The sequence below is a fragment of the Scyliorhinus canicula genome, chromosome 13 (assembly GCF_902713615.1).
Source record: "Scyliorhinus canicula chromosome 13, sScyCan1.1, whole genome shotgun sequence".
NCBI classification, from domain to species: Eukaryota; Metazoa; Chordata; class Chondrichthyes; order Carcharhiniformes; family Scyliorhinidae; genus Scyliorhinus; species Scyliorhinus canicula.
In genome coordinates this window covers 52,473,251-52,491,294 of record NC_052158.1, presented here as the reverse complement: position 1 = coordinate 52,491,294, position 18,044 = coordinate 52,473,251, and the positions used below count along the sequence as shown (strand labels likewise).

The 18,044-nt window shown below is 51.0% G+C and overlaps 1 protein-coding gene across 1 annotated transcript in view; it reads left to right on the top strand.

The window, feature by feature from the left end:
- Positions 1-18,044, top strand: part of LOC119975866 (antigen peptide transporter 2-like) — a 118,030-nt gene that overhangs the window by 71,120 nt on the left and 28,866 nt on the right. The window lies entirely within an intron of this gene.

The following is an 18,044-nucleotide window of genomic DNA, read 5'->3' as shown; positions in this document are numbered from 1 at the left end:
TTTCAGAGGATGGAAAATCTGTGGAATTCTTGACTGCAGAGTGCTGTAAAGGCTGGGTTTTTTAATATGTTCAAGGCTGAGATAGACAGATTTTTAATCAGTAAGGGAATTAAGGAGTATGGGCATAAGGCAGGAAAGTGGAGTCGATGACTTTATCACATCAGTCATGATCTCATTGAATTGCGGAGCACTCTCGATGGGCCGAATGGCCTAATTATGCTCCTACGTTTTATAATTAAGATTAAGGATTAAGGGTTATGGTGTTCGGGCCGGAAAGTGGAGCTGAGTCCACAAAAGATCAGCCATGATCTAATTGAATGGCGGAGCAGGCTCGAGGGGCCAGATGGCCTACTCCTGCTCCTAGTTCTTATGTTCTTATAATCCTTAACTCCACCTTGTATAGTTTTAGCAAGATTTCCTCGTTTTCTATTAATATTATTTTCTACTTTACCCTCAGTTTATCTTCTCCCTCTATTGTTTTGTCTTTTTTTTTTGTTTCTTGAAACTTTTCCAATCCTCTGGTTTACCACTAAACTTTGCCGCATTATGTTTTTGATTTTTCAGTTTAATATTATCCTTCTCTTTCTTGGTTAACCAGAGTTAATTTATCTCCTTCCTACAAACCTCCTTCCTCACTGGGACATATCTTTATTTTAAGTTGTGAAGTATTTTCAGAAACGTGTGTCTTTCAACTGTCTTTCCTGCTAAACTCCTTTCCCAGTCCACTCCAGCCAACTCTGCCCTCGTACCCTTTTTAAGTGTAGCACAGTTGTTTCTGACCCAAATTTCTCACTCTGAAATTGAATGCTAAACTCTTATCATGTTATGGTCACTGCTTCCTGGGAGATCTTTTACTCTGGGATTGTTTATTGAACCTGCCTCATTATAAATGACCAAATCCAAAATCCCTGGTTGGTTCCACGGCAGGGAAATTAGAGTGTCATATAGAGTGTCACATAGAGGCCTACAGCACAGAAAAGGCCCTTTGGCCAATCACATCTGCACCGGTCAAAAACAACCACTTAACTATTCTAATCCCATTTTCCAGCACTTGGCCCACAGCCTTTTATTCCATGGCATCGCAAGTGCACATCTAAATACTTCTTAAATGTTATGAGATCTCTGCTTCCACCATTGTTTCAGGCAGTGAGCTCCACCCTCTGGTGAAAAAGTTTTCCTTCACATCCCCTCTAAACTTACAGATAGATAGAATTTACAGTGCAGAAGGAGTACATTCGGCCCATCGAGTCAGCACCAGCTCTTGGAAAGAGCACCCTACCCCAGCCCACACCCCCACCCTATCCCCATAACCCAGTAACCCCACCCACCACTAAATGCAATTTTGGACACTAAGGGCAATTTATCATGGCCAATCCACCTAACCTGCACATCTTTGGACTGTGGGAGGAAACCGCAGCACCCGGTGGAAACACACGCGGAGAAGTGTAGACCCCGCACAGACAGTGATCCAGCGGGGAATCGAACCTGGGACCCTGGCGTTGTGAAGAATTTCTGCTAACCACTGTGCTACCGTGCTGCCCTTCCTTCCCCTTATCTTAAATCTAAGCTCCCTGGTTTTTTACTCCTCCACCAAGGGGAAAGTTTATTTCTTCTACTCTATCTATGCCCCTCATAATTTTATACATCTCAATCATGTACCCCCTCAGTCTCCTCTGCTCCAAGGTAAACAACCCCAGTCTATCCAATCCTCTTCATAGCTCTTGGTCACTGTCTGTGAGGAGTCTGCATGTTCTCCATGTCTGTGTGTGTTTCCTCCGGGTGCTCTGGTTTCCTCCCACAAGTCCCGAAAGATGTGCTGTTAGGTAATTTGGACTTTCTGAATTCTCACTCTGTGTACCCGAACAGGTGCCAGAATGTGGCGACTAGGGGCTTTTCACAGTAACTTCATTGCAATGTTAATGTAAGCCTACTTGTGACAATGAAGATTTAAAAAAAAAGCTAAAACTCTCCGGCCAAGTGTTATCACATCACTCCTATAACTTGGATTCCAGAACTGCACACAATACTCTAGCTGTTATACAGCTCCAGCAAAACTAACGTGCTCTTCAACTGTGCCTCAGCTAATAAAGGCAAGTGCACCATATGCCTCCTTAACCACTATCGACCTGCTCTGTTAACTGTTGCACGTTTTACTATGGGCGTAAAACGCGTTTATTGGAGTGTATTAACACGCCTCCGAGTTCGACGTGTGCTTAACACTGCTAGGCTCTGTTCTATGTAATTATTTAGCTCTGGAGTCGCCAGTTGCCGTATAGGCAACGTCACAAGTATTCCAAGGTCAAATTCAAAGTAATGAAGACGATACACCGATTAGTCAAGTTCAAACGATCAATATTTATTATACAGTTAATAATAAATACTCATGCACACACTAAGAGACTAAGCTACAACTAAACTTAAGCAAACAGAATACTTATCTAACAGGAACAGGCAAGGTCAGAGAACGAGGCCTTCGTCCTGGTTTTGTCTGCAGCCTTCAGCAAGCGTTCTGGCACTTGGGAGTCTAGCGGGCTTGGATCGCGTAGCGAGCGTTGAACTTACGGTTTCGGCGGCTGGTGCTCAACGGCTGGAGTCAGGATACCAGGTGTCAGTCGGGGCCGGAGCACGGGTTTAACAGACCGGACAACACGAGGTCCCTATCTTTTATAGGGGTTCCGTTGTCCTTCCCTCTTCTCGGGCGGGCTCTACCTATTGGATCAATTTCTTATCGATACTGGATTAATTCCCCAATGCGAGGGGGTCTCCGTGATGGAGGGGGCGTTTCTTATGTCCTTTTGTTGGGAGGTTTCTGGTGCCTCGATGTCTGGGTCTTGATTGGAATGTGTCCATTCAGAACCAAATGTATCTATTGTGTGGGTGTTCAAGTCTGATGGCCTCATTAGCATGCAAAGCGTTTTGCCATTTGCACCTAGCTAAGGTCTTTTCACCTGAGCCCAAACTGGTTTCTGCTGCTGCAGAATGCAAACTGCTCTTTGCAGACTGCTGTTCTGGCTGAACTGTCTGTTTCTCAGCAGCCTTCCATTTTAGTTTGGCTCAGTGTCCATTTTGCGTGGCCAGCATGGCTACATTCCCTCCTTGTGATCCTCACAATCATACTATTGTGAAGGATCACCTATGTACTTTGCCTCCTTGTGTTCTGACCTCTTGCCAGTTCCTGTTCTACTCTGTTCTAAACTATGGGAAGAAGAGAAAAAAAATTTTAACTAACATTTCTACTTGGCCCTATGTCAAAGGGACATGCATTACTACAATTGGGAACCTCTACCTATCACTATTAACCTTAACCTTAACTTAAACATTTAATCACTCTAAAATCTTAACCATTCACACCACAACATCACACTTCCCAACTCGGCAGTCGAGTATGGAACAATATAATACATGGCTGAATTTTATTTACAGAGTGTTGTAATCAGTGAGGGGTTGAGGGGTTTGGTGGAATCCGAAGATGGGGGATTGCACTCTATAGATGGGTGAGGTGCTGGAACGAGAGGCTCTCCTCTTCCATTTCCTCAACCTGATGGTCTGCACTAGGACGATGAGGATCGCAATCACCAACAGTGATTCGATTATGTAGGACATGGAGTACCACGTCATGAATTTAGTACACCAGGTCTGAACCTCGCTGATCAGAGCTGAGCACTGGGGGTTTGTTGTAATGGAAACATTTACGGTGGGGGTTGTGGGGGAAACGTGTCTTGTTTCCACACATATACATATGACATTGAACAGTAATAAGTGGGCTTCCATCATTTTGCTGTTCTTCCTCTTTCTCTTCCTTCTTCCTCCGGTATTGACAATCCTGGCTTCGACCTCTGTCTCGTCCTTTGAAACCTTTGGGATCAAGCACAGTATCTGTCAATACACAGTTTAAGACCTTTACTTGTTAGTGCATCTGTCTTTCAAAACCCAATTGACCCTTTAAAATGACTGGCTAAGTCACACCCTGTGACTCCCCTCATTTTTTTTTCAAAAAGCGAATTTAAAGACCAGCATACACCTAACAATCCTTCCTTCTGCGAGCCGTCTCGCAGGCTTGGCTGATTTACCATCCGAATGTTTCCGGATGTAAATAGCATGTGGGATGGCGGCCGAAGGGCTACCTAACGTAAAATGAAAACAAACTTGGAAATAAACATCCGAATGAGTTGCGTATGGGCCGCTACGGGTACGAGTTGGATGGGATCCCCGGGTAGGGCGTGCTGTGCCATACCCGAGCTTGGCTGACCAAGGGTTGGTTCTCAGACAGGGCGGGTCCTCAGTGCCGTTTGTCCACTGCCTGAGTAACCTGGAAAAAACGGGTACGAATGTGTTTACCATGACTTGCAGCCTCTATTTCGCCGAATAGAGGGGCACCTAAAAAACCAAGGGAGCCAAGATGCTCCAACTGAGGACATGAGCTGGTCTTCAGATATTTTAGACGATACGGTGAGCTGCTCACCAGGCTGTCACAAGTGTTACAACTTTGGAAAAGATCTCCAATCAAACCGAAGTTCTCAGAAGTATCTGCGGACAAACTAACGTGCATGTGAGGTGGTCACAATCTTTTCAGCTGAAAAGAAGATGTCCATCCTCCAACTGAAACATTTACATTCCTGAAAACAAACAAACATAAAACGAAGACAAACATACGTGCAGGTTCCATCAGAAAGGACATCGTTTCCCTCAAACGATTCCTATCTTACATCATCTGGACACCTCACTTTGATTCTGCCTCTGTGAACAGGGTCACAAAGGGGTTGCCGTGTCGGGAGTCAGACACCGTGTCGTCCTGCTCTCCCGGATCCCACACCCTTGTGTGGATCAGGCATGCTATTTTGGAGTTGTGTGACCGGGGGTCACTCTCGTCATTGCGGACAAGTCTGTAGGAATTGTCCCTGTGCCATTGTGTAGCGTCGAGTGTGTTGTCGGGGTAGTCGGGGTCGGGTGGTGGTTCTGGGTTTTTAAGGTAAGTGACTTCCATGGGGTCACTGGAGTCGGGGTCGTAGTTGGTGCAGTGTGGGCTGTATGGCTGTGTGGTGTCGCTGTCTTCAGAGTCAGTGTCTGTCCTACTGTCTCTGCTGTGGCAGCTTGTGGGCGTGTCGGGGCGTGGTCTGTAGTGGTCTGTGGGCGGAGTCGTGGGCGAGTCCGTGGATGAACTGGTCTGTGAGGGGGATGGTGGAAAAGTGTCTCTGGTGGGCGGGGTGAAGTGTTCTGCTGCATCCAGCAGGACATGGTGAGCATGGTTGGCCTGTGTTCCATATGCCTTTAACTGGTTTATATGGAACCACGCGGTCTTCCCATTAGGATACTTTATCCTGTAAACGGAGGGGCTAATTTTGTCCGAAATTGAGTAGGGACCGGAGTATTTTGGAGCCAAAAAAACTGCTGGGGTTATAAACAGATAACATTACCTGTTGCCCAACCTGGAATTCTGTGGTGTGGACGGTCTTATTGAAACAGGCAGTCCGTTGCTGTCGGCGTTTCCCTAGCTGGACTGCGGCTGCGAGCTGTGCAGACCTCACAGTCTCAACTAGATCTTTAACTGCCTTTTCATGTGTGAGGGCCGTCACTTCGGGGCTTGTCATGTCCAGTCCTAAAAGGAATTCTGTACCTTTCATAGGGCGTCCGGTCATGAGTGTGTGTGGTGTGTATCCTGTCGATGTGGAGACAGTGTTCCTTATGAACATAAGTGCAAATGGGAGCACTGAATCCCATGTGGAATTGTTCTCTTGAACCATTTTCCTAAGGGTAGTTTTTAGGGTCCGATTCATGCGCTCCACAATCCCGCTGGACTGTGGATGATACGCAATATGGAAGTTCTGTTTGATTCCGAATATTGTCAGGACGTTCCTCATGACCCGTCCTGTAAAGTGAGATCCCTGGTCCGAATCGATACTTCGGGGTAAACCCCATCTCGTGAAGATGTGGTGGGTCAGGATCTTTGCAGCGGTCTTTGCTGTATTTGTTCGTGAGGGAAATGCCTCTACCCATTTGGTAAAGGTATCTATCACCACCAGAACGTATTTATAGCCATTCCTACAAGGGGGCAATGGACCTATAAAGTCGATCTGGAGGTTTGTCCAAGGGCCGTTAACTGGGCGAGTATGCCGAAGTTGTGCCTTCTTAGAATACCGCTCCGGGTTATTCTGAGCACAAATCAGGCAATTCTCTATGTAGTGCGTTACATCATTCCTGAGATTAGGCCACCAACAGAGTTGCCTGAGGTGCCTCGTTGTTGCATCAATTCCCTGATGCCCGTGTCCGTCATGGAACAAGGCAATCATCTGATTCCTGTCCTGCTGTGGGACCACATAAAGTCGGTCCTTAATGATCACACCCTCATGTGTGGTCAGTGCGTGTTTAAAGTGCTCGTAAGCAGGCACAAAGTTTCCCTTGAAAACCTCCCTGAGGTCTCCGTCCTGTTTTTGTGCTGCCACGAGATCTTTAATATCAGTCTGTGAGACTTGGACTGCGCTCACAGGGGCGCTAGCTGGTGCGCTAGCTGGGGGGGTCCATAAGTGTCCTCTCCTGGAACCTGCCTTAGCCAACGCGTCGGCTTTTACATTCCCAGGGGGTGATGACCTATGGTGGCTTCTTACTTTTATTATGCCGAAGGTCCTGTCCTTCGCTTTCTCTAGGATATGCTGGAGTAAGGGGGCTGATGGAAGGGGTTTTCCGTCTGCGGAGACAAAACCTCGTGTCCTCCACAGGGGCAGAAAATCTGTTAAACTGTTACAGACATATAAGCTGTCTGAATATATGTCTGCTGGGCTGGGGAAAGAATCGGGGTGGTCCACTATGTACGCTATGGCTGCTAGCTCTGCTGCCTGCGCGCCTAAGTGACCTGGTAACTTAAGAGCTATCTCTTCGAGAGCGCGCCCCTGCGCGTCCTCTACATAGATGCCGCATCCTGTGATACGCTCACCATTTAAAACTGTGGAGGAACCGTCTACATAAATCCTCAAGGGTCCACACGTGTCTGTGGGCTGGGGGCTTTGTTTCGGGTTCCCTATCTTCCTGGGGGGTGTCTTTGCGATAAAGGGTCCTGTGTTATGCAGGGGAGCTACAATTTCACAGTCATGGGGCTGTCCGGGGTATTGGAGGTTGTCGGCTAAGTATGTGTGTGTGCGTGTCCGTTTCACTGTAATGTCCCGTCCTTGTAAAAGTAGGGTCCACCTAGCTGCCCTAATCTGGCTAACTGAACCGTCCTTCAGTCGACCGTCTAGTAGTAGCTGTGTGGGTGTATGTTCGGTTAGAATGGTGATGGGGTTTAGTCCGGTAATGTAGGAGAAATACTGTACTGCCCAGAAGACAGCAAGGAGGTGCCTCTCACAGGCTGAAAATCCTTGTTCTACTGGGTCTAACAGTCGGGAGGCATAAGCCACTGGTCTTAGCTGCTCGTGCCGTTCCTGAAGCAACACGGCCGAGAGGGTCAGATCGGTGCTCGCTACCTCGATTGCGTACGGGGAAAGTTGGTCGGGGACTAGCAGCGCGGGTGCTGCACTAAGGGCTCGTTTCAACTCTTCCACAGCGCCTGTATGCTGCGGAAGCCATTCCCAGGGGGCTCCTTTCTTAAGGAGGTCTGAAAGTGGGGCGGCTTTTGTCGCGAATCCGTCGATGTGGTTCCGACAATAGCCAACCAGTCCTAAAAACGACCGGAGGGCTGATACATTCTGGGGAAGGGGCAATTTGACAATCGAATCAATTCTTTTGAATTCGATCTCGCGTTTGCCGTGCGTGATGACTGATCCCAAATACATCACTTTACTTTCCAATATTTGGGCCTTTTTCGGGTTAACTTTACAGCCAATTTCAGTTAAGAGTTCCAGGAGTTCGGCCAGAAGCGAAATGTGCTCTGCCTTTGTGTCTGTCTGCAGTAGTAGGTCGTCTACATACTGTACCAGACATTCGGGTCGGGAAAATTTCTCTAATCCACTTGCCAGCTGTCGGTGGAAAATGGAGGGGGAATTGTGGAATCCTTGTGGGAGGCATGTCCACGTGTACTGCTGTGTTTTAAAAGTGAATGCGAATTTGTATTGGCACGCTTTTGCCAATGGTATTGACCAGAATCCATTACTGATGTCCAATACCGTGAAGTACTTGGCGTTGAGACCCTGCTTGAGCATGGTCTCGGGACTAGTAGCTACCGTTGGGGCTACTGCGGGGGTTACTTTGTTGAGTTCCCGATAATCGATGGTCAGACGCCATGATCCATCGGGCTTCCTCACTGGCCAAATAGGGGCATTGTTGGTGGAGGCTACCGTTCTCAGTACACCTTGGTCCAACAAGCTGCCTATAACTTTTTCTATTTCCACCTCTGCCTCGAGGGGAAATCTATATTGCTTTTGCGGTCGGGGGTCCTGTCCGGTAACATGAACTTGTCCAGTCATTCTGCCACAGTCATGACGGTGACTTGCAAATGCTGTCCTGTGTTTGTTCAGTAGGGCCTTAATTTGTCTGTCGGTGTGGAGTGTAGTCAGGTCGAATGAGTACTCTCCCACTGCGCTAATCCGATTAGCGTAGTCTCCTACTGTGAGGGTGGCTGGGGCTCTGTCTGATCTCGCCATTCGCCAGACACACTGGTTCACTGGGTCGAACGACAAGCTGTGAGCGTTCATAAAATCTATCCCCAGGATGTGCTCTGCTGTCCGGGGAAGATTTACTAAAACTACGGGGTGCCTTGTGCTAATGTTCCCTAGCTGGATCGCTACGGGTGCTGTGATATGTCCCTGCTGCGAGTGTCCGGTGAACCCGCTAAGTGTGATGGTGGAGGTGGTCGGCCACGTGTCTGCGTGTGCCGTGGTTGTGGAGTTAATGGTGGTGCGGGATCCTCCTGTGTCCCACAGTAACTCTATGGGCTTCCCTTTGACTTTTGCCGTGACTACGGGCCTCCCTGATGAGTCCCATAGTGTGTCACAGACCCAAGTGGGGGAGCCCGAACACCGTCAGTTCGTCTCGTCCACATTGGTGGGTCCTGACTGTACTGCTACATTGTGGATGGGTTTTGCCTTGTTGCGGTTCAGAGTGCCTGTCTGTTGGCCTCTCTGAGATCGCTGGGGTGCATTACACTCTTTTGCCCAATGCCCTAACTGTCCACAGTTATAGCATTCCTGTCCTTTCTGTTGTGGGCTGCTCTTGCCTTCATTTACCCATGCGGGCTTCTGGTGCTCTCTGACTGCTTGGATATCTGCAGCAGCCTGAGCCTCTTCTGGGGATCTAACCTTTCCTTTTGCCTGAAGCGATTGCTCCCAAGCGCGGGACAATCTTTTCAGGACCCATTTTTCGTTATGGGCCTCTTCTGAGGGGTCGTAGCTATTGCAAGCGCTCTGTCCTGCTTCTGTTGCGTGTGAGATAATTGTGCGCGTCCACTTAACCATGTTTTCGCGGGTTAAATGCGCTCTATCTAGCTGTCCGAAAACTGCGCTGAAATGAATCCACAGCCTTCCTGCGAATGCTGTGGGGTGTTCGGATCTCTTCTGCCTGCACTTATTCAATCCTTCTACGGGGTCACCTCTATTGTACCCGATGGCATCTAAAATGGCAGTGTGCATCTCCTCTAGGCTGCCTCCTGCCACGTTCTGTGGGTCGGGGAGGGCTGCCACTACACTCTGGTCTAAGCTCAGCACGGTGAGCTTAACCTGCTCTCTCTCATCCAGGCCGTACATGGTAGCCTGCTGTCTTACTTTAGCGAAGAACTGGTGGGGGTCTGCGGTGGGGAGGAACGGAGTGATCTTTTCACAAGCGTCCCTTAGCTGGGTTACTGTTAAAGGGGTGGTGTAAGTTATGTCTGGGGCGCCTTCTGATTCGGCTTTCCTCTGTGTGGTTACAGGATTCATGGGTGCGGTTATGATCTGAGCTGTGGGGGGTTGGGGTGCCTGTCGTTTCTGCTGAGCTGCGGGCGCACATGTTCCCTGAACATAACGCTGCGCTGTCTCGCTTAATTCCTGCCAATCTGGGGCGTTTTCCCCATCTAACTGAGCTCCAAAGGTGCTTTGGAAGCCATTCTGCACCGAAAGCAGAGATTGCAGTTCCGCAATCTGTTTCCTGCATTTCGCGTGGTCAACTGTGCTTTGTCTTTGTTCGGTCGTTGCAGCGTGGAGTGCTCTCAAAGCTGCTTTGAGATCGGAGCATTGCCTCTGCAATGCCTCCACCTGCTTTTCCGATTCCTGTCTTATCAGAACGGCACGTTGCACGTCCTGATAGGCTTTCTCATACTGGGTCTGGGAACTGTTCAGATGAGCTAGACAAGACTGGTGAGCCCTCTTGGCATCATCCACCTCTCTACCCTTCTCTGCCAACTTCCCTTTAAGATCCAGGTTTTCTTTCTCGATGTCCCTGACATCGACCTTACTCATTCGGTTCCTTTCCTCTAAATCTGCCCGGAGCGTCCTGATGACCTCCTCTGCGCCTCGCAACTGTGCCAAGCAGGACACAATCGCCATCGGCTTGCGTGCTTTACCTAAACTCTTTTTGTGTATCTGAGAGAGGTTCTCCCACCAAGTATGACCTATACTTCCGGGACCTGTCTCCTCATTTGCACAAAACTCTTTCCAAAGGGGCCATCCCTTTCCCTGCAGATATTTGCGGAGTTCCAGCTCCCACGTGGGACACTGGCCTACCCTGCTACTGCTGCTGGTCGCTGCGACCACAAACTTTGCTGGATCCATCAGACGTTCCATTGCCTGCATGGCCATTTTCTCTGACTCTCTTTTTATAATTTGGAACAGGGGGTTGCTGGGGTGGTGTTTCGAAAAAAGGGTACGGCTTACGCTATTTTCCGATTACAAAACTACCGAAAGTTTGTCGCAACAAAAAGCTTTCAGTTTTACCTTACAGCCCTGTTAGTACGCATGCACTAAACACACTTCCGAATTTCGCTTATTATTTTGAACACCTTGAATACTTGTGATCTCTTTCTTTCTCTGCAATTTGGAGTTCTAATTCAAATTTCAGGGTCCTGGACACTGTGGTGTTTCCACTTACAACAGGGTCCCGGCGGATGTCGCCACTAAATGTTGCACGTTTTACTATGGGCGTAAAACGCGTTTATTGGAGTGTATTAACACGCCTCCGAGTTCGACGTGTGCTTAACACTGCTAGGCTCTGTTCTATGTAATTATTTAGCTCTGGAGTCGCCAGTTGCCGTATAGGCAACGTCACAAGTATTCCAAGGTCAAATTCAAAGTAATGAAGACGATACACCGATTAGTCAAGTACAAACGATCAATATTTATTATACAGTTAATAATAAATACTCATGCACACACTAAGAGACTAAGCTACAACTAAACTTAAGCAAACAGAATACTTATCTAACAGGAACAGGCAAGGTCAGAGAACGAGGCCTTCGTCCTGGTTTTGTCTGCAGCCTTCAGCAAGCGTTCTGGCACTTGGGAGTCTAGCGGGCTTGGATCGCGTAGCGAGCGTTGAACTTACGGTTTCGGCGGCTGGTGCTCAACGGCTGGAGTCAGGATACCAGGTGTCAGTCGGGGCCGGAGCACGGGTTTAACAGACCGGACAACACGAGGTCCCTATCTTTTATAGGGGTTCCGTTGTCCTTCCCTCTTCTCGGGCGGGCTCTACCTATTGGATCAATTTCTTATCGATACTGGATTAATTCCCCAATGCGAGGGGGTCTCCGTGATGGAGGGGGCGTTTCTTATGTCCTTTTGTTGGGAGGTTTCTGGTGCCTCGATGTCTGGGTCTTGATTGGAATGTGTCCATTCAGAACCAAATGTATCTATTGTGTGGGTGTTCAAGTCTGATGGCCTCATTAGCATGCAAAGCGTTTTGCCATTTGCACCTAGCTAAGGTCTTTTCACCTGAGCCCAAACTGGTTTCTGCTGCTGCAGAATGCAAACTGCTCTTTGCAGACTGCTGTTCTGGCTGAACTGTCTGTTTCTCAGCAGCCTTCCATTTTAGTTTGGCTCAGTGTCCATTTTGCGTGGCCAGCATGGCTACATAACTCAACATAGAACATAGAACATTACAACGCAGTACAGGCCCTTCAGCCCTCGATGTTGCGGCGTCCTGTGAAACCCCTCTAAAGCCCATCTACACTATTCCCTTATCGTCCATATGCCTATCCAATGAACATTTGAATGCGTTTAGTGTTGGCGAGTCAACTACTGTTGTAGGAAGGGCATTGTAGGAACGCCCTTACTACTCTGAGTAAAGAACCTACCTCTGACATCTGTCCTATATCTATCTCCCCTCAATTTAAAGCTATGTCCCCTCGTGCTGGACATCACCATCCGAGGAAAACGGCTCTCACTGACCACCCTATCTAATCCTCTGATCATCTTGTATGCCTCAATTATGTCACCTCTTAACCTTCTTCTCTCTAACGAAAACAGCCTCGAGTCCCTCAGCCTTCCCTCATAAGATCTTCCTTCCATACCAGGCAACATTCTGGTAAATCTCAAATGTTACACATACCTCTACATTCCCCCGAGGAAGGAGCAGTGCTCCGAAAGCTGGTGTTTGAAACAAACCTGTTGGACTTGAACCTGGTGTTGTAAGGCTTCTTACTGTGCTCACCCCAGTCCAACGCCGGCATCTCCACATCATCACTCACTCACTCACTCACTCACTCTGTGTACAGGGTGTTGTTCAGTGTCTCTCACTCTCTGTGCACAGGGTGTTGCTCAGTGTCGCTCACACTCTCTGTGTACAGGGTGTTGTTCAGTGTCTCTCACTCTCTGTGCACAGGGTGTTGCTCAGTGTCTCTTACTCTCTGTGCACAGGGTGTTGCTCAGTGTCGCTCACACTCTCTTTGTACAGGGTGTTGTTCAGTGTCTCTTACTCTCTGTGTACAGGGTGTTCAGTGTCTCTCACTCTCTCTGTGTACAGGGTGTTGTTCAGTGTCTCTCTCTCTGTACAGGGTGTTGTTCTGTGTCTCTCACTCTCTGTGTAAAGGGTGTTGTTCAGTGTCTCTTACTCTCTGTGCACAGGGTGTTGCTCAGTGTCGCTCACACTCTCTTTGTACAGGGTGTTGTTCAGTGTCTCTTACTCTCTGTGTACAGGGTGTTCAGTGTCGCTCACACTCTCTGTGTACAGGGTGTTGTTCAGTGTCTCTCACTCTCTGTGCACAGGGTGTTGCTCAGTGTCTCTTACTCTCTGTGCACAGGGTGTTGCTCAGTGTCGCTCACACTCTCTTTGTACAGGGTGTTGTTCAGTGTCTCTTACTCTCTGTGTACAGGGTGTTCAGTGTCTCTCACTCTCTCTGTGTACAGGGTGTTGTTCAGTGTCTCACTCTCTGTACAGGGTGTTCAGTGTCTCTCACTCTGTGTACAGGATGCTGTTCACTGTCTCTCACTCTCTTTGTACAGGGTGTTGTTCAGTGTATCTCACTCTCTCTGTGTACAGGGTGTTGTTCAGTGTCTCTCTGTGTACAGGGTGTTGTTCAGTGTCTCTCACTGTCTGTGTACAGGGTGTTGTTCAGTGTCTCTCACTCTCTGTGTACAGGGTGTTCAGTGTCTCTCACTCTCTTTGTACAGGGTGTTCAGTGTCTCTCACTCTCTGTGTACAGGATGCTGTTCAGTGTCTCTCACTCTCTGTGTACAGGGTGTTGCTCAGTGTCTGTTACTCTCTGTGCACAGGGTGTTGCTCAGTGTCGCTCACACTCTCTTTGTACAGGGTGTTGTTGTGGCGCTAACAATTATACTCAAAGCCGAGAGACTAGTACAATAGAGGCTTTATTGCTGTACGATGTTGTCCCTCCATCTGCAACAGTAGACTAAGGGTCTGAGCAGCTCTCATACATTTATACATAAGCTCCCTGTGGGCGGAGCTAGCCGGCAGGGGCTGACCGGAGGAACCTGTATTACAGGTACAGGCATACATCCCCCTGTACACAGTACGCATAACTACAGTGGTTATCTCACCACATTCACCCCCTGTAAAAATGAGTCCGGCGGGGGTGACATGTAACTCTAATACAAAGGATGCTATTTACAAGAGGGTCCAACAAGGAAATCAAGAGTCCATCCGGTTAGCAGGTTACAGGTTGAGCCGAATCGGTGGTCGGACGTTCCGCTGTGATCGGCGTAGCTGTGGTGGTGACGTCGGCACAGGCGGTGATGGTGCTGGCGGTGTTGGTGCTGGCTGCTGGCGGGATGACTCCGAGAGCAAGCCAAAATCTTCCGTGTCCTCCAGGGTGGGCAGGGGGATGAGGGATGGACCTGATGGGGACGAATAGGGGGGCGCTGGGGTTGGCGCCGGAAGGGGTGTGGGCATGGGATCGGCACCTGAGGGAGCCAGGTCCCGGAGCGAGACTGTGTCCTGGCGGCCGTCGGGGAACTCCACGTAGGCATACTGAGGGTTGGCGTGGAGAAGGCGTACTTTGTCCACCAGGTGTTCCGCCTTGTGGTGCCGTACATGCCTACGGAGAAGGACTGGGCCCGGAGTCGTGAGCCAAGTCGGGAGCGACACTCCGGATGTGGACCTCCTAGGGAAGGCAAAAACACGTTCATGGGGTGTACTGTTAGTTGCGGTGCACAGTAGCGACCGAATGGAATGGAGCGCGTCAGGGAGGACCTGCTGCCAGCGAGCGGCTGGGAGGTTCCTGGACCGTAGGGCCAGCTGGACGGCCCTCCATACCGTCCCGTTCTCCCTCTCTACCTGCCCGTTTCCCCGGGGGTTGTAGCTGGTCGTCCTGCTGGAGGCGATACCCCTGCTGAGCAGGAACTGACGCAGCTCATCGCTCATGAATGAGGATCCCCTGTCACTGTGGATATAGTCGGGGAAACCGAACAGGGCGAAAATGGAATCCAGGGCCTTGATGACGGTGGCAGACGTCATATCTGGGCATGGGATGGCAAAAGGGAACCTAGAAAATTCATCGACCACACTAAGGATGTAGGTGTTGCGGTCGGTGGAGGGAAGGGGCCCTTTGAAGTCCACGCTGAGGCGTTCAAAGGGGCGGGATGCTTTCACCAGGCGCGCGCGATCTGGCCGGTAGAAGTGCGGCTTGCACTCCGCACAGATCTGGCAGTCTCTGATGACTGTCCGTACTTCCTCGATGGAGTAGGGCAGATTGCGGGCTTTGATCAGATGGTACAAGCGAGTGACCCCCGGATGGCAAAGGCTGTCGTGCAAGGCACGGAGCTGGTTCACTTGTGCACTGGCACATGTACCTCGGGAGAGGGCGTCTGGGGGCTCGTTGAGCTTGCCGGGGCGATACAAGATCTCGTAGTTAAAGGTGGAGAGCTCGATTCTCCACCGCAAGATTTTGTCATTCTTGATCTTGCCCCGCTGCGTGTTGTTGAACATGAAGGCTACCGACCGTTGGTCAGTGAGAAGAGTGAATCTCCTGCCGGCCAGGTAATGCCTCCAGTGCCGCACCGCTTCAACGATTGCCTGGGCTTCCTTTTCGACAGAGGAATGCCGAATTTCGGAGGCGTGGAGGGTGCGTGAAAAGAATGCCATGGGTCTGCCGGCCTGATTCAGCGTGGCGGCAAGGGCGACATCTGAAGCGTCGCTCTCTACTTGGAAAGGCAGAGTCTCGTCTACGGCGTGCATCCCCGCCCTGGCTATGTCAGATCGAATGCAGGCGAAGGCCTGTTGTGCCTCGGCCGAGAGGGGAAAATGTGTGGACTGGATAAGTGGCCGGGCCTTGTCTGCGTATTGCGGGACCCACTGGGCGTAATAAGAGAAAAACCCAAGGCAGCGTTTGAGGGCCTTGGGGCAGTGGGGAATTGGGAGCTCCATGAGGGGGCGCATGCGGTCGGGATCGGGCCCCAGTAGTCCGTTTTGGGCTACGTAGCCAAGGATGGCTAAGCGGTCTGTGCGGAACACGCATTTCTCCTTGTTGTACGTGAGATTAAGGAGAGATGCGGTGTGGAGGAATTTATAAAGGTTGGCATCATGGTCCTGCTGGTCATGGCCGCAGATGGTGACATAGTCGAGGTACGGGAAGGTGGCCTGCAATCCGTACCGGTCAACCATTCGGTCCATTTCTCGCTGAAAGACCGAGACCCCATTCGTGACGCCGAAGGGAACCCTCAGAAATTGGTACAGACGACCGTCCGCCTCGAAGGCAGTGTAGGGACGGTCCGATTTACGGATAGGGAGCTGGTGGTAGGCGGATTTCAGGTCAATAGTAGAGAAGACCCAGTACTGTGCAATCTGATTGACCATATCAGAAATGCGGGGGAGGGGGTACGCGTCGAGCTGCGTGTACCGGTTGATGGTCTGGCTGTAGTCCACGACCATCCTGTGCTTCTCCCCGGTCTTAACCACTGCCACCTGGGCTCTCCAAGGGCTGTTGCTGGCCTCGATGATACCCTCCCGAAGCAGCCGCTGGACTTCGGATCTGATGAAGGCCTTGTCCTGGGTGCTGTACCATCTGCTCCTGGTGGCGACGGGCTTGCAATCCACAGTCAGATTAGCAAAGAGGGAGGGGGGCTCGACCTTGAGGGTCGCGAGGCCGCAAACGGTGAGGGGAGGTAGGGTTCCACCGAATTTGAGGGTGAGGCTCTGGAGATTGCACTGGAAATCCAGGCCTAGTAAGAGTGAAGTGCAGAGGTCGGGGAGAATGTACAGACGGAAACGGTCGAATTCCACACCCTGTACAGTGAGTTTAACCAGGCAGAAACCCCGGATCGGGACAGAGTGGGAACCGGAGGCAAGGGAGATCTGCCGGTCGGCGGGATGGATCGCAAGGGAATAGCGCCTTACCGTGTCCGGGTGGACGAAGCTCTCGGTGCTCCCGGAGTCTATGAGGCAGGAGGTCACATGGCCGTTGACCAGCACCGATGTGGAAGAGGGTGCCAGGTTGCGAGGACGGGACTGGTCGAGCGTAATGGAGGCGAGCAGTGGTTGGTCGGCGGTTGAGTCAGATGAGTCCGACGAGGAGCGGTAGCGACCCGTGTCCCGTGATGGCGGCCCCTGGAGACGTGATGGCGGCATCCGCAGTACCTGTGGGTAAAATGGCGGCGTCGATGGAGCGCACGTTATGGGGTCAGAACAAAATGGCGGCGCCCATGGAACGCACATGGCTGTGGTGGATGAAGATGGCGGCGCCCATGGGGCGCACGTGGTGGGGGCGGCAAAAGATGGCGGCGCCCACTGATCGCACGTGGGGTCGGGGGAAGCGGACGGCGGGGCACATTGAGGGAGCGGCTGAGGCGTGGGGACCGGTGGCGCGATAGCGGCGACCGTCCGGGACTGACACACCGCTGCAAAGTGGCCTTTCTTGCCACAAGCTTTGCAGGTCGCTGTGCGGGCCGGGCAGCGTTGGCGAGGGTGCTTCTGTTGGCCGCAGAAGTAACAGTGGGGACCCCCAGGGGGTGCGGTGCGGTGCGGCGGGCAGCGCAGGCATAGTGCGCGGGGGCGGCTGCTGGGGGGGCCGTTTGCGGGGTCCACGAGGGGTAGGACGGGTGGGCCGAGTGGCTAGCGGAGTAAGTTTGCGCACTACGGGAGGCGGCCGTCATGGAGAGCGCCAGGGCCTTTGCGGCCGCGAGGTCGGGGGCGACCCCTTCCAGCAGTCGTTGCCGGATGGGGTCCGATGCAATGCCTGTAACGAAGGCATCGCGCATGAGTAAATCAGAATGTTCCGTGGCTGTGAGGGCCCGGCAGTCGCAGTCTCGTACCAGAGGTATAAGGGCCCTCCAGAAGTCCTCAATCGACTCACCCGGCTGCTGGACGCGAGTAGAAAGTTGATGCCTCGCAAACAGGGTGTTCGTCGATGGTGCATAGTTCTCCTTGAGCAGTTCCATAGCTGTGGTGTAGTCAGTCGCATCTCGAATGAGCGGAAAGACGCTGGAGCTAAGTCTGGAGTACAGGAGTTGCTTTTTCTGAGCCTCCGTCGGGGGAGGGTCCGCTGAAGAGATGTAGGCCTCGAAGACTGCGAGCCAGTGATCAAAGTCTTTTCTGGCGTGAGGCGAATGCGGATCCAGCTGCAGACGGTCAGGCTTGACTCTGATGTCCATGGTGACTGGGAAAGCGTACAACAATAAATTGTAGCGCTAACAATTATACTCAAAGCCGAGAGACTAGTACAATAGAGGCTTTATTGCTGTACGATGTTGTCCCTGCAT